This window comes from Schistocerca americana, chromosome 1 (assembly GCF_021461395.2).
Source record: "Schistocerca americana isolate TAMUIC-IGC-003095 chromosome 1, iqSchAmer2.1, whole genome shotgun sequence".
Classification (NCBI taxonomy): Eukaryota; Metazoa; Arthropoda; class Insecta; order Orthoptera; family Acrididae; genus Schistocerca; species Schistocerca americana.
The window spans coordinates 1,126,686,075-1,126,700,497 of record NC_060119.1 but is presented as its reverse complement, the minus strand read 5'-3'; the positions used below and the strand labels follow the sequence as shown (position 1 = coordinate 1,126,700,497).

Here is a 14,423-nt window from a genome sequence, read left to right as displayed (position 1 = left end):
GAATGAATATTATACCAGGTTTTGCTTATTTTACATTTCAGTAAAATATTTAGTATTTCAAAAGGGTTCCGTCGTCGGATAAAGGTTGAGAAGCACTGAGCTGACACCATTATGGAGTCACCACCAGCTTGCACAGTGCATTGTCTACAACTCGGGTCCATTGCTTCGTCGGGTCTGCGCCACACCTGTGCCCTACCATTAACTCTTAACAAATGAAATCGGAACTCATCTGACCAGGCAACGGTTTTCCAGTCGTCCAGTGTCCAACGAGTACAGATCTCGAGCCCAGGAGAGGCGCTGCAGCCGATCTCTCGCTGCTAGCAAAGGCACTCGCGTCATCGTCTGCTGCCCGTAGCTCCTAAATGCCAAAATTCTCGACACTGTCCAAACTGATACGAACCTGATTGATTTCTGCGGCTACATCAGGCAGTGCTGCTAGTCTGTTAACAGTGACCACTCTACGCAAACGCCGCTGCTCTCGGTCGTTAAGTGAAGGCACCCGGGTACTGCGTTGTCCTTGGTGAGAGGTAGTGCCTGAATCTTCGGAGTGCCAGTGCCATAATAATGAAGGAAGACACAGTTTATTCCACCCGGTGTTTAACACACACTTATAAATTCAATATAATGCAAGCACCTCACAGCAACTCCTGTAAACATGTGTTTATCGTTTAAAGTACGCATTTCCGAACCCATGTTTATTGGACTTATTTTTCTTGTTTCGATGAGCACCATCACTTCTCAGAGTATTCGACACTTTTTTTCGGGCGGCTTTCATGTAGTAGCTAAGTATGGAGCTATCGTATCGGCATATTCCGAAAGGAACTTGACAGGTATACCATATGGACTGGACGCCTTACCAATATTAAGTGCTTTAAGCTGCTTCTCTACACCGAGCATATCTGCTTCTAAGATACTCATGTTGGCAGCTGTTCTAGATTCGAATTCTAGAATATTTACTTCGTCTTCTGCGATGAAGAAATTTCCGAAAACTATATTTTGATTCTATTGTATTGTATGGAACTGGGGACCTAGAAACGACGGAGAGGCTTCGTCCCTGCCATAGCCCTCAGTAGTTCACAACCCCACGACAGGCTACAGCAGTCCACCCACCCCACGGCCGCCCCACACCGAACCCAGGGTTATTGTGCGTTTCGGCCCCCAGTGGACCCCCGGCACGTCACACACCGGACGAGTGTAACCCCAATGTTTGCGTGGTAGAGTAATGATGGCGCACGTGTACGTGGAGAACGTGTTTGCGCAGCAATCGCCGACATAGTGTAGCTGAGGCGGAATAAGGGGAACCAGCCCGCATTCGCCGAGACAGATGGAAAACCGCCTTAAAAACTGTCCACAGACTGGCCGGGACACCGGACCGCGACACAAATCCGCCGGGCGAATTCGTGCCGAGGACCAGGCGCTCCTTCCCTCCCGGAAAGCCGTGCGTTAGACCGCACGGCTAACCGGGAGGGCAAACTATATTTAGTAACTCTGCTTTAGTGGCCCTATTATCCGCGATATCACCAATTTTATAGCGCAGTGAAAGTATTGATTGTCTTTCCTCTGGTGTAGTTCGCATACAACCAGAATCTCATTTGATTTTCTGCCAAATTTCGAGACAGTTCCGTTGTAGAAACTATTATAAACCTATCGCATTGAAGTTTGCTCTAAATTTCGACCTTCTCTTAAATTTTGCGATCTTGAGCGTTCTCTGTTCTTTGAAATTGGGCTTGCTTTCTACGTTCTTTTGCATCGTGTTCAGACCAGTTTTGTGCACCATGGTGAATCACTACCATTTCTTATTCGTTTATTTGGTGTCGATACAGTATTTCTCTGAATTTAAACAGCTTTTTGTCTACGCTAACACAGACTGCAAGGAGTGGAGACTGTCTCTTCAGAAGGCATCAAGCGAATTTTTATCTGCTGTTTTAAATAGCAACAACCTTGCGATCACTAACTCCAATGTCTGTTATCTATTCGTCTTCTGTAATCCATATACTTTTTTATTCATTTATCACCACACGAGTCGTAGTTACTCGATCACTGACTGGATCAGTACATAATTTACAAAATGCTGAGCAGGAAGTTTATAAACAAAAGAAACTAAAGAATTAATAAAACGCAAAAAAACTGTGATAAAGCAAACGAATAAATAGAAGACTGAAAAACATGCAGTTGTTTCGCACTCCTTTCATGATTTATATCACTTTTAATTTTGCAATAGCAATATCAAACCATCAGCGGCAACGATAGTTCAGGTATACATGCCGACATCGCAAGTAGGAGATGAAGAAACAGAGAAAATATTTGAGGACACTGAACGGGTAATTCAGTATGTAAAAGGAAATGGAAATCTAATACTCTTGGGGAAGTGGAATGTGGTTGTAGGGGAAGGGGTAGAAGAAAGGCTTACTGGAGAATAGTGCTTGTATCAGGAAGAGGATAGGAGAAAGGCTCATTCTGCAATAAATTTCAGCTAGTGATAGCTAATACTCTGTCAAAGAATAACAAGAGGAGGAGGTCCACTTGGAAAAGACCTGGAGATACGGGAAGATTTCTGTTAGATTACCTCATGGTCAGACAGAGATTCGGAAATCAGATACTGGACTATAAGGCGTGCCCAGGAGCTGATATAGACTGAGATCACAATTTAGTAGTTATGAATAGTAGCCTGAAGTTTAAGATGTTAGCCAAGAAGAATCAATACGCAAAGAAGTGGGATACGGAAGTCCTCAGGAATGACAAGATACGCTTGAAGTTCTCTAGGGCTATAGACACAGCAATAAGGAATAGCTCAGTAGGTAGTGCAGTTGAAGAAGGATGGACATCTTTATAAAGGGCAATCATAGACATAGGTACAAAGAAGATAACTGCGAAGAAATCATCGGTAACAGAACAAATACTTCAGGTGGTCGATGAAAGAAGCAGGTACAAAAATTTTCAGGGAAATTCAGGAATACAGAAATGCAAGTCACTTAGGAATGAAATAAATAGGAAGTGCTGAGAAGCTAAGGCGAAATGGCTGTATGAAAAACGCAAAGAAATCAAAAAAGAAATGATTGTCGGAAGGATGGACTCAACATACAGAAAAGTCAAAACAACCTCCCGTGGAATTAAAAGTAAGGAAGGCGGTAACAAAACGGACTAACCACGTTGGTGTGTAGAATGTATGAATCTGGCGACATACCATCTGACTTTCGGGAAAATATCATCCAAGACTGAAAAAGCAGACAAGTGCGCGAATTATCGCACAGTCACCTTAATGGCTCATGCATCCTGGTTGGTAACAAGGACAATATACAGAAGAATGGAAGAGAAAATTGAGGATGTGCTAGATGACCAGTTTGGCTTTAGGAAAGGTAAAGGCACCAGAGACGCAATTCTGACGTTGCGGTTGATTCAGTCGTAGTGGTCGTCACTTGCCTTCAGTAATAAAATCTACCACCGAATCTTTTTCTGATTGGAAAAGCAACAAAATGACTGGCATATAAGAAGATTTTCAGTGAGCGAAGGAATGTTTTCAGATAGTGACATCACTCAATGTACGATTATTTCTACCACATGAAAACTTCACACGATAAACAGATTTTGATAAAACAGACTGACACTATCTTCGCGAAAGGTGGATGACTAGGACCCAACATTATTGGGAAATGCCTCTTGAGTACAAAATCCATGCACACAGCTTGCAGGTTCGAATACAGACGTCCACGTATGGTAGAAATGACAATGAAAGCTAGGAAGCGAATAAAGTTGCAGAATGGCTTGCTGTGTACACTGGCTTACACTCCTCATTGTTTCTTCGTTTGTGCAGTTCCACATAAACACGCCAGTCTCGCACTGAGTAGCCATACTATAACTGCTGTAGAGACCGCCTTGTAAACGAAATCTTTTATCGTATTTTTCAGCCTTGGGTCAGAATTGTCGTTCGGTAACGCTCGTTTGCTAGTGTTCACTCCGATGTAGCCCAGACTACAGCAGATCATCTCTTAGAAAAGAAAGATCAGCTGGAAGCGCGGAAGGGGGGTGGGGGGGGGGGGGGTGGGGTTGATAAATCGACGTCTGTCTAGATACGTGACATTGTATCGCTAAAGAGTGTTTTGCACGGGGGAAGTGAAAGCGAACGCACGTAGCACTGGTCAAGTTTTGTGACCTCGGAACGCGGGATTTCACGTTGCTGTGCAAGTATACCGTTTCAATGCACCGACGTATTGAACATTTACCAAAAACACGTCGTTTCGACACGATCTACATCTACATCTATACTCCGCAAGCCACCTGACGGTGTGTGGCGGAGGGTACCTTGAGTACTTCTATCGGTTTGCCTCAGTTGTCAATTAACGACTCCTGTGAACCCCAGTGTGGTCGGCAGAACAGCAGATTGTGTTGTGAGAGTTCGCCGGTTCGCGTGCTGCTTTTTGCGTCAGGTCTTCATTCACTTACACGTTTCCTAAAATATTCTGGGACGTTCTTATTAACGTAACAGAAGTATGTTTCGTAATACTCGGTCGTGGTTGTCTCCAACAGCTCTCCTCATTCAGGAGTAGGTTTGTTCGAGTTCCCAGGGAAGATTGACCAAAGAATTGCAAGATTGCTTACCTATGTCACTTCTTGATTTCTCCCAATTCAGTAGTTATTTACTTACACATACACACGCACACACACACACACACACACACACACACACACACACACACACAAACAACAACAACAACAACAACATACAGATACTGACACTACCGTACACAATATTCAACAGTAATATTGCCATAAAGAAATGTTTTCTTTTGTTTACCAGAGAGTATTGCAGTAAGATATTTTATACTTTCTTGTTTCAGGTCTTTTGTATTTCATACGTTTCAAAATTCTGCTACTGGATAAAATCCGTTCTCTAGTAACAATGCCATAGGTAATTTCTGAGTACATTTCTCGTTGAGAAAAACGGCAGTTTGGCTAGAATACTTTAAAAATGGACTAAAAATAGTCTTGACTGTAATAAATAAAAACTCGTATTTTATTATGGTCAAGACTGATTTTAGACCTTTTTTGAAATACCATTAATGTTTTACTAAAAAGTGAGAACAGTATTATAATTTTAAAGGTTCAATAACAAGTAAACAGTTTTTGTTCTACTGATACAATAATTTTTATCTTATATGAAGACTATTACAAATTTGCACATGGAAAACTATTGTAAACGTTGACACCTTACCAGCTGGAAGCAAGCGATCTTTGTAATTCTTGTATAATAATTAATTACGTCAATGAATGTTTAAACATATGAAAAAATAATCACTTTTCTGGTTTCAGCAAACAATTGCCATCTTCAGACGTACTTAATTCACAAAAAGCTTCTTACAGACAAACAAATATAGCTAGGCACTTAGAACATCATAAAGTCGTTTTAACATTTGAATGACTGTACATGTCGTCACATAAATTATTATAAAAGCTATTGTAGACTAGTGTCGCGCAATCTGAAATGGAAATTTTGAGAGCTAATGTCCTTACTGACTGGACAGGGAACTTTTCTGTTTCGCTTGAATCATGTCAATGGCTATTGCACTTATGGTTTACGTATACTAGGCAGAACAACATAGCTAGCATGGCTGACAAGACGTAGAAATGGCAATGAAACTATTTGTGTGGCCCGATGCTGAAAAACAGATTCCACACGACTTTTATTTGATTCATTGTTAACTAAGTACTACTTATCTTTCATTGTTTTAAAAATAGGAGAGTAAATCTTATTTTCGATGTGAAGGGAAGTTTGTTGACACGCGGACCACATCGGGCGTGTTGACATTCAGAGGTATGACTATGATCGGCCCACCTCACCGGGCCGCTCTCCTATGCCTAACGCCAGATGAAAGCACAATTCGAGAGGCGGTCCTGGCACCATTAAAAGTCAGTTTGCTGAGCAAAACAGCCCATTCAGTCGCTCATTCGTTACACTGGCATCGAGACGGAAAACGTCGGAGAGAAGACAGAAATACTGAATTCGCTCTTCCGAAAATGTTCCCTGCAAGATCGTAACAGACGATTTCTCCCCTCCTCCCCCCCCCCCCTCACCAAACCCACTTCGATTACTCCTTATTCCCGACAGTCCATGAGCCTAACAATGCCTCCCTCCCTCGCTACTAGCTTCCAGTACCTCGACAAAACCCCACAGACAGAACTCAGTACTTCATAGCAACACAAGACATTCGACATTCAACACATACTCCCTCACAAACGCAACATGGTCCCCCGGTGACGACTGTATAACCCACAGACACCTGAAAGCACGCCCCCGCTCCTTCCTGGAAACCCTAGCCAGCTTTTACAATATAATGCTACACACGAGTTTCTGTCCTGAGCTGTGGGAAAACACTCGCATCCTCCTCTTCCTGAAAACCTAATAAACCTGCCACTGACGCCTCGACCTATCGTCCCATCAGCCTCACCTCCGTGTTTACCAAGATTTCTGAGTCCATTCTATTCCAACGTATCCATAAACACCTACAACAACACCTACCCTTTCCTGTAGCAATTTCTCCTCCGATGACCAACTCCTGTACTTTACTCATCTCCCGTCCCACCAAATCAACGGCCGCATATATGCCATTTTTGTCTCCCTAGATCTTGAGAAAGCTTATGACCGTGTATGAAATTCCAGACTGCTCTTTAAGCTCCAGAACTATGCACTTCCCATAAATTTTGTTCGCCTCATCGCATCCTTCCTGTCACCATCAACAACAGCAAGTCCCGTATCTTTCACCCCACTTCAGATATGCATCAAGGTTCTGTCCTCTCTCCTCTCCTGTATGCCCTCTGCACTGCCGATACGCCAAAACACTCTCCTCCTGTTCACCTTCTCCAGTATGCCGATGACACCGCCTTCATCGCCCTCTACACTACCCTCCAGAAACCCCAACGTTCACCCTCTGGTGCAACCAGTGACTTTGCAGAAACAGCCCTACCAGAAAACAGGCAATCATTACGGGCCGAATCACCTACAGCTTCCGACCCTACAATTTTTACCTTACCATTTACAACTGCGGCAACGGCCTTGCCGCAGTGGATACACCGGTTCCCGTGAGATCACCGAAGTTAAGCGCTGTCGGGCGAGGTTGGCACTTCGATGGGTGACCATCCAGGCCGCAATGTGCTGTTGCCATTTTTCGGGGTGCACTCAGCCTCGTGATGCCAATTGAGGAGCTACTCGACCGAATAGTAGCGGCTTCAGTCAAGAATACCATCATAACGACCGGGAGAGCGGTGTGCTGACCCCGTGCCCCTCCTATCCGTATCCTCCACTGAGGATGACACGGCGGTCGGATGGTACCGGTAGGCCACTCATGGCCTGAAGACAGAGTATTTACAACTGTCCTATCCAGTTCGACTAAAACACTAGAACACCTCATACTAACACTTTATCGCTGACTAACATGAAAGTCTCACCTACTAACCATTCAACAGAAAGCATACAATAGATTAAAACTACTAAAACTATAAACCGTCTGAACATGGGGATTACACCCTCCCACAGTCCCCCACAGCTATAAAATCCTGATAGGACCTATCCTCTGTTATGCTACGCTATGTGGCATGGAAATCCGCACCTCCCTCCTTTTATCACGCCCTACAGATCCTCGAAAGCCATGCACTCTACCTACGCTTTCGAATTAGCTTACCCTCCACCATACACATTCTCTACCAGCTTATTAATTTCCTCAACCTACTCTTCAACCTTGAACACACCCAAATATGCGACGTTGCTCATAAAATCGACACTACCCACCACCTAGCCCCCCCCCCCCCCTCCCGCACCTGGTCCCTGACCCTGGTACTTTGCCCCACTTCCACCACTTCACTCACCCAACACTATACCTCCACACTCTCCACATTCTCTCCTAACGAAATTTGAATCGCCTTCCCTTACCCTGTCATGAAATCCGTCATGAATCGTGAAAGCCGTCCTGCCAGATCTAGATGATCCCCATCAGCAACCATCCCTTGTCAGGGCTCCCTTCCTAAGTCTTGGTTCACAATAGCATCTTCCTCCAATATTCCCCCTTTCCTTCTCCAAGCATTCACTTACACAAACCACCTCCTAGACACTGCCTTTAAATGCTACATTGCCATGATACCCCTATCTCTGTCAGTCTGCAACCACTCATCTCTTGACTCATCTATGTACCTCTTTTAATCAGTCACATGCGATACTCATTTTCCATTCATCTGTGTCTATATTTTAATTAATCGCCGAATCAACCCTTTACATTTTAACTTATGCAATTGAAGATCTGTCTTTATTGTACAAAACGTTTATTTTTGTTAATCAATAAGTCCAGGTTTTATTTCGTTTTATTTTATTTTCCTCTCATGTGGCTGAAAAGCGGCAAACAGTACCCGCTGACAGCCGACACAATGCCCATATGGGGCCGGTGGCGATGAAATAACAAAGAAAAAAGCTTTCTCAAATACGGAAATGGCAGGTATGAAGGAAGCGAATTTCAGATGGCTCAATAGACAAGGGACATTTGGAGCTGTAGGGGACCTGTACAGTTCTGTACAAGCTGTGCAAAATAACACGCCCCCTTCCGGCAGCAGTTTATTTAAGCCGTTGGAGGAAGAAAGGAGGCGAGGAACGAAAATTACGGTTTAACGTCCCGTCGATGGCGAGGTCATTACAATTACAGACGGAGAAGAGGCCTGGCTGGGGAGGCTCAGCTTGCTGGCTGTGCCGTACGAAAGGAACTAGCCGAGCATTCACCTTAGTGTACTCGATTTAGGGAGCGGTGGAAAAACCATGTTGATGGTTGGACAACGGTTTGAAGCCCTGTCCTCCAGAACACGAGTCGATGGCATCACCACTTCACGCCACTGGACCGAATGAGGTTTCCAAGGGACTGGAGAAAAGGTGCAGGTCGTTCTCGTCTCCGAGAAGGTCCGTCTAGAAAGCCGCACATTATCACAAGCCTACATTGCTGACAGTCCGTTGTAGAATTATGGAAGCCGTTTTAAGCTCAAATGCTGTGACATTTTTCTGGAACTAGATAGTCCTATATAGAAATTCCTCAAATAAACAAGTTGTGAAATTTACCCCAGTATGCTCGTCCATGAAATCCAGGGCACTCACTCTTTCTGTTGGAAATGCCGGCCGCGGTGGGCGAGCGGTTCTAGGCGCTTCAGCCCGGAACCAGGCTACGACCGCAGGTTCAAATCCTGCCTCGGTCATGGAGGTGTGTAACGTCCTTAGGTTAGTTAGGTTTAAGTAGTTCTAAGTTCTAGGGGACTGATGGCCTCAGATGTTAAGTCCCATAGTGCTCAGAGCCATTTCAACCATTTCTGTTGGAAAGCGTTCGGTGCGACTCCGCGGTGTTGCTTAGTGAATGAAATACGATTTAAGAAATATCGCACTCGGTTTGTGACTCAGTTCCGAACTTCCTGGAAAACATATGCAACAGATCGTTGTAAGTAGGGTAACATTGTCGGATGTAAAATGTAGACATTGGAGTACAGAGATGAGCTGTTGTACGACCAGCACTGTTCACGATGTACAGAGTGAGCCAGAACTGCAACGAGAAACTTTCACAAGTTGTCCAAGAATAACTTCTGAGCATTTTGGACTCAGGCGGCTAGTTACAGGGCAGAGAAGTAATGGAAGTAATGTAACTGCAATTTACACTGGTCCACAGTGGATTTTTTTTTTGCGGTAACCAAAGTAGACGGTTTTCGTAATTTCCTTACGCTGAACACGAATATCACGATTAAAACTGTGTCTTAGCACAGGGTTACAAGTAAGATGGGACTCCGAGCGGTCTAAGACGCTGCAGTCATAGACTGTGCGGCTGGTCCCGGCGGAAGTTCGGGTCCTCCCTAGGGCGTGGGTGTGTGTGTTTGTCCTTTGGATAATTTAGGTGAAGTAGTGTGTAAGCTTAGGGACTGATGACCTTAGCAGTTAAGTCCCATAAGATTTCACACACATTTGAACATTTTTAAGATGGGACTTTTACGTTTCACCTATATTGCTACTGTAATCAATGATTCGAAATGCCAATGCGTGTGGAATTTCTTCATAGAGTTCACCGAGCGAGGTGGCGCAGTGGTTGGCACACTGGACTCGTATTCGGCGTCGGCCTCTGTGGCCGAGCTGTTCTAGGCGCTTCAGTCCGGAACCGCGTTGCTGCTACGGTCGCAGGTTCGATCCTGCCTCGGGCATGGATGTGTGTGATGTACTTAGGTTAGTTAGGTTTAAGCAGTTCTAAGTCTAGGGGACTGATGACCTCAGATGTTGTGTCCCATAGTGCTTAGAGCCATTTGAACAATTTCTTGACTCGCATTCGGGAGGACGACGATTCAAACCCACGTCCGGCCACCCTGATTTACCTGTTCCGTGATTTCCCTAAATCGCTTCAAGCAAATGCCGGGATGGTTCCTGTGTAAGGGAACGGCCGACTTCCTTCCCCATCCTTCCCTAATCTGATGGGACCGATGAACTCGCTGTTTGGTCCCATACCCCTGAATCAACCAACCAATCGTCCAGTACACGACTCATCCTACTGTTAAACATGGCCTCTCTTGTACACATGGCCTCGTCTGCGAATAAGACGAAATGAAAAAAACTCGCGTTTTCTGTATATTGCTGTGGGAACCTATTTGCAGGCGCTGGCCTCAATGGGAAGTCCGCTGTTTGGAATGATTATAACTTCCGTAGATGATATGGGTGCAATTGTTCGTGTACGTGTAATGTGACTGACTTACATTCGCTCGGGGGACGCACCGATTTCTAGAGACACGATGGCCACCAACCACATGTAACACATTCTCTTTCATATGGGGTGTTCTAGCATAGCTGTCACAGCTAATATCTTCCATTCTAACAGGGAAAAGGTCCAGATGCTCGTGGGCGCCCAAGTACAGATTCAGAAGTCGTGTGACGTGAGTGCCGTCCATACTTTTAACTGACCAGCATACGGCCTCTTGACCCGCTGTTCCGTTGCATCCAGTGAACACACAATCGACGTGCACGACGCCGAACTCGTCATCAGTAAATCTACGCACGGAGCTGCTGTCTATCACCGCTAACAGACAACTGACGACGCTCAAAAGCAAATCTCCAGACTGAACCGAGCAGTAGTGAATGCAGACTTCGGGGTGACGAGACGGCTGCTGCTGTCAACACCAGCTGCCGCGAGCGCGTGGAAGGGAGGCAGGGCACACGGCGCGTACCCTCGACGTTAGCGCTGTTGTGCACTATTTTCGGTGCAGTACTGGCACAGAGCTACATTACTGGCCATTAAAATTGCTACACCAAGAAGAAATGCAGATGATAAACGGATATTCATTGGACAAATATATTATACTAGAACTGACATGCGATTACATTTTCATGCAATTTGGGTGCATAGATCTTGAGAAATCAGTACCCATAACTTCAGAGTATATTATGTTTGGCCCAAAGATATTCGTTTTCGTCCAATGTAAGGTAAAAGGTTGGTCACCAGTGTTATAGAAAACTAACTGTAGATACCACCATGCCACTACTTACATTGAAGTCGAGCAAAATACATTTCTGCGTCAGGTTTCGAAAAGGGATGTTTTATAGAAGTATACTACAAGACTATTGTCCTCAGCAAGCAATAATTGCATTGTTCACATAACTTTGTTGTTGTAGTTACAGCGTGTCTTGATTCCATTAAAATTCCTTACACATTCTGAATCAAAAACCAAGTGGACGGGGAAGCTAAAGTACGGTGGTCTCTGAGCTAATTAATTTTTATGTTTTGTAACGTGTATTTTTCTAGCTATGGGTTACTCTCATCGGTCGTGGTATCTAAGTACAGTTATATGCTCTAACGTTTTGTCAATTCGTCGAATTCTGTAGATTTCCGTTTTCATTTATATCAATTTCTTGGAGAGTCAAAATACGTCCTCACATCTAGTGATTGTGCCGACATTACTGCACTCTTAATATAGAATACAGTCGATTGCGAAATACCATAACGTCTTGTTGTCATTTTCTGACCTTAGCCAAGTGTCAATTATTCCTGGTTTCTTCACTGTTAGTGAGGTCATTCAAAAATTTCAGTACGTTCAAAACGCTAAATTTAGATTGTTTTCGAATATCTTGAGGCCCCCTACGCGGGACTTTGCTTCTCCGCTCTTCGCTTACTAGCAATCACACGCCCTCGCACCTTCGCACGGGGGACTGGAGGCACGCGTGAGCAGACGCGTATCGGACGCAAACACCGTGTACACTGAGCTGGCACTGGCTTACTGCACTACCAGCAGTGAGGCAACAGAGGGGCCGTGAGGCGGGCGAATCTCGCCCCTTAGCGCCTGCGGACTGGCGTCTAATTTCGTGACGACCACTCTAACTTACCTTGCAGCAGTCTGACACTCTAGTGAACTTTCTCTCACTCCATCGGGCCAAGACCTCCAACGAAGCGAATGCGTGCACCTCCTCACATCGTACGTTTACTTCTACGACTTCTGTGCACCCGAGCACATCCCTGAACTGAAAAGCCAGCGTCTGAAATACACTACTGGTCATTAAAATTGCTACACCAAGAAGAAATGCAGATGATAAACGGGTATTCATTGGACAAATATATTATACTGTAACTGACATGTGATTACAGTTTCACGCAATTTGGGTGCACAGATCCTGAGAAATCAGTACCCAGAACAACCACCTCTGGCCGTAATAACGGCCTTGATACGCCTGGGCATTGAGTCAAACAGAGCTTGGATGGCGTGTACAGGTACAGCTGCCCATGCAGCATCAACACGATACCACAGTTCATCAAGAGTAGTGACTGGCATATTGTGACGAGCCAGTTGCTCGGCCACCATTGACCAGTCGTTTTCAATTGGTGAGAGATCTGGAGAATGTGTTGGCCAGGGCAGCAGTCGAACATTTTCTGTATCCAGAAAGGCCCTTACAGGACCTGCAACATGCGGTCGTGCGTTATCCTGCTGAAATGTAGGGTTTCGCAGGGATCGAATGAAGGGTAGAGCCACGGGTCGTAACACATCTGAAATGTAAAGTCCAATGTACAAAGTGCCGTCAATGCGAACAAGAGGTGACCGAGACGTGTAACCAATGGCACCCCATACCATCACGCCGGGTGATACGCCAGTATGGTGATAACGAATACACGCTTCCAATGTGCGTTCACCACGATGTCGCCAAACACGGATGAGACCAGCATGATGCTGTAAACTGAACCTGGATTCATCCGAAAAAATGACGTTTTGCCATTCGTGCACCCATGTTCGTCGTCGAGTACACCATCGCAGGCGCTCCTGTCTGCGATGCAGCGCCAGGGGTAACCGCAGCCATGGTCTCCGAGCTGATAGTCCGTGTTGCTGCAAACGTAGTCGAACTGTTCGTGCAGATGGTTGTTGTCTTACAAACATCCCCAACTGTTGACTCAGGGATCGAGACGTGGCTGCACGATCCGTTGCAGCCATGCGGATAAGATGCCTGTCATCTCGACTGCTAGTGATACGACGCCGTTGGGATCCAGCACTACGTTCCATATTACCCTCCTGAACCCACCGATTCAATATTCTGCCAACAGTCATTGGATCTCGACCAACGCGGGCAGCAATGTCGCGATACCTTAAACCGCAATCGCGATAGGCTACAATCCGACCTTTATCAAAGTGGGAAAAGTGATGGTGCGCATTTCTCCTCCTTACACGAGGCATCACAACAACGTTTCACTAGGCAAGGCCGGTCAACTGCTGTTTGTGTATGAGAAAAAGGTTGGAAACTTTCCTCATGTCAGCACGTCGTAGGTGTCGCCACCGGCGCCAACCTTGTGTGAATGCTCTGAAAAGCTAATCATTTGCATATCGCAGAATCTTCTTCCTGTCTATTAAATTTCGTGTCTGTAGCACGTCATCTTCGTGATGTAGTAATTTTAATGGCCAGTCGTGTATTTGGGGCAAGAAACCAAACGAAACGGAACAACTCTGTAACGAGCCGCCGGACACCGCGAATCACTCATACCATAATACCCGGAAGCTATCGCTGGACAACCTGCGAAGGTTTGTCGATTTTCCCTCCAGAAATAAACGATGTGGTGGAGGCGTAGGGAGGCCCGCGAAGTTGTTTGCGGATGCTGCTGTTGCATACACAAAAGATGCGACGCCAGAAAACTGCAGCGTAATTCAGGAGGACCTGCATAGCATTATTGTTCGGCTCGAGGACAGCTGTTTGACCCTCAGCCCAGACAGGTATACAGAACTGTGAGTACGTACTGCACACTCACAGGCCTATATCACTAACGTCTATTTGCAATAGGGTTTTAGAACATATATTGTATTCGAACATTATGAAGTACCTCGAATAAAACGATTTATTGACATATAGTCAGTACGGATTCAGAAAATATCGTTCTTGTGAAACACAACTAGCTCTTTATACT

General features: G+C 45.2%; 1 pseudogene; it reads left to right on the top strand.

Annotated features, from left to right (window-relative positions):
* Nucleotides 1-7,038: 7,038 nt before the first annotated feature.
* Nucleotides 7,039-7,156, top strand: LOC124559487 (annotated as a pseudogene).
* The last annotated feature ends 7,267 nt before the right edge of the window (nucleotides 7,157-14,423 follow it).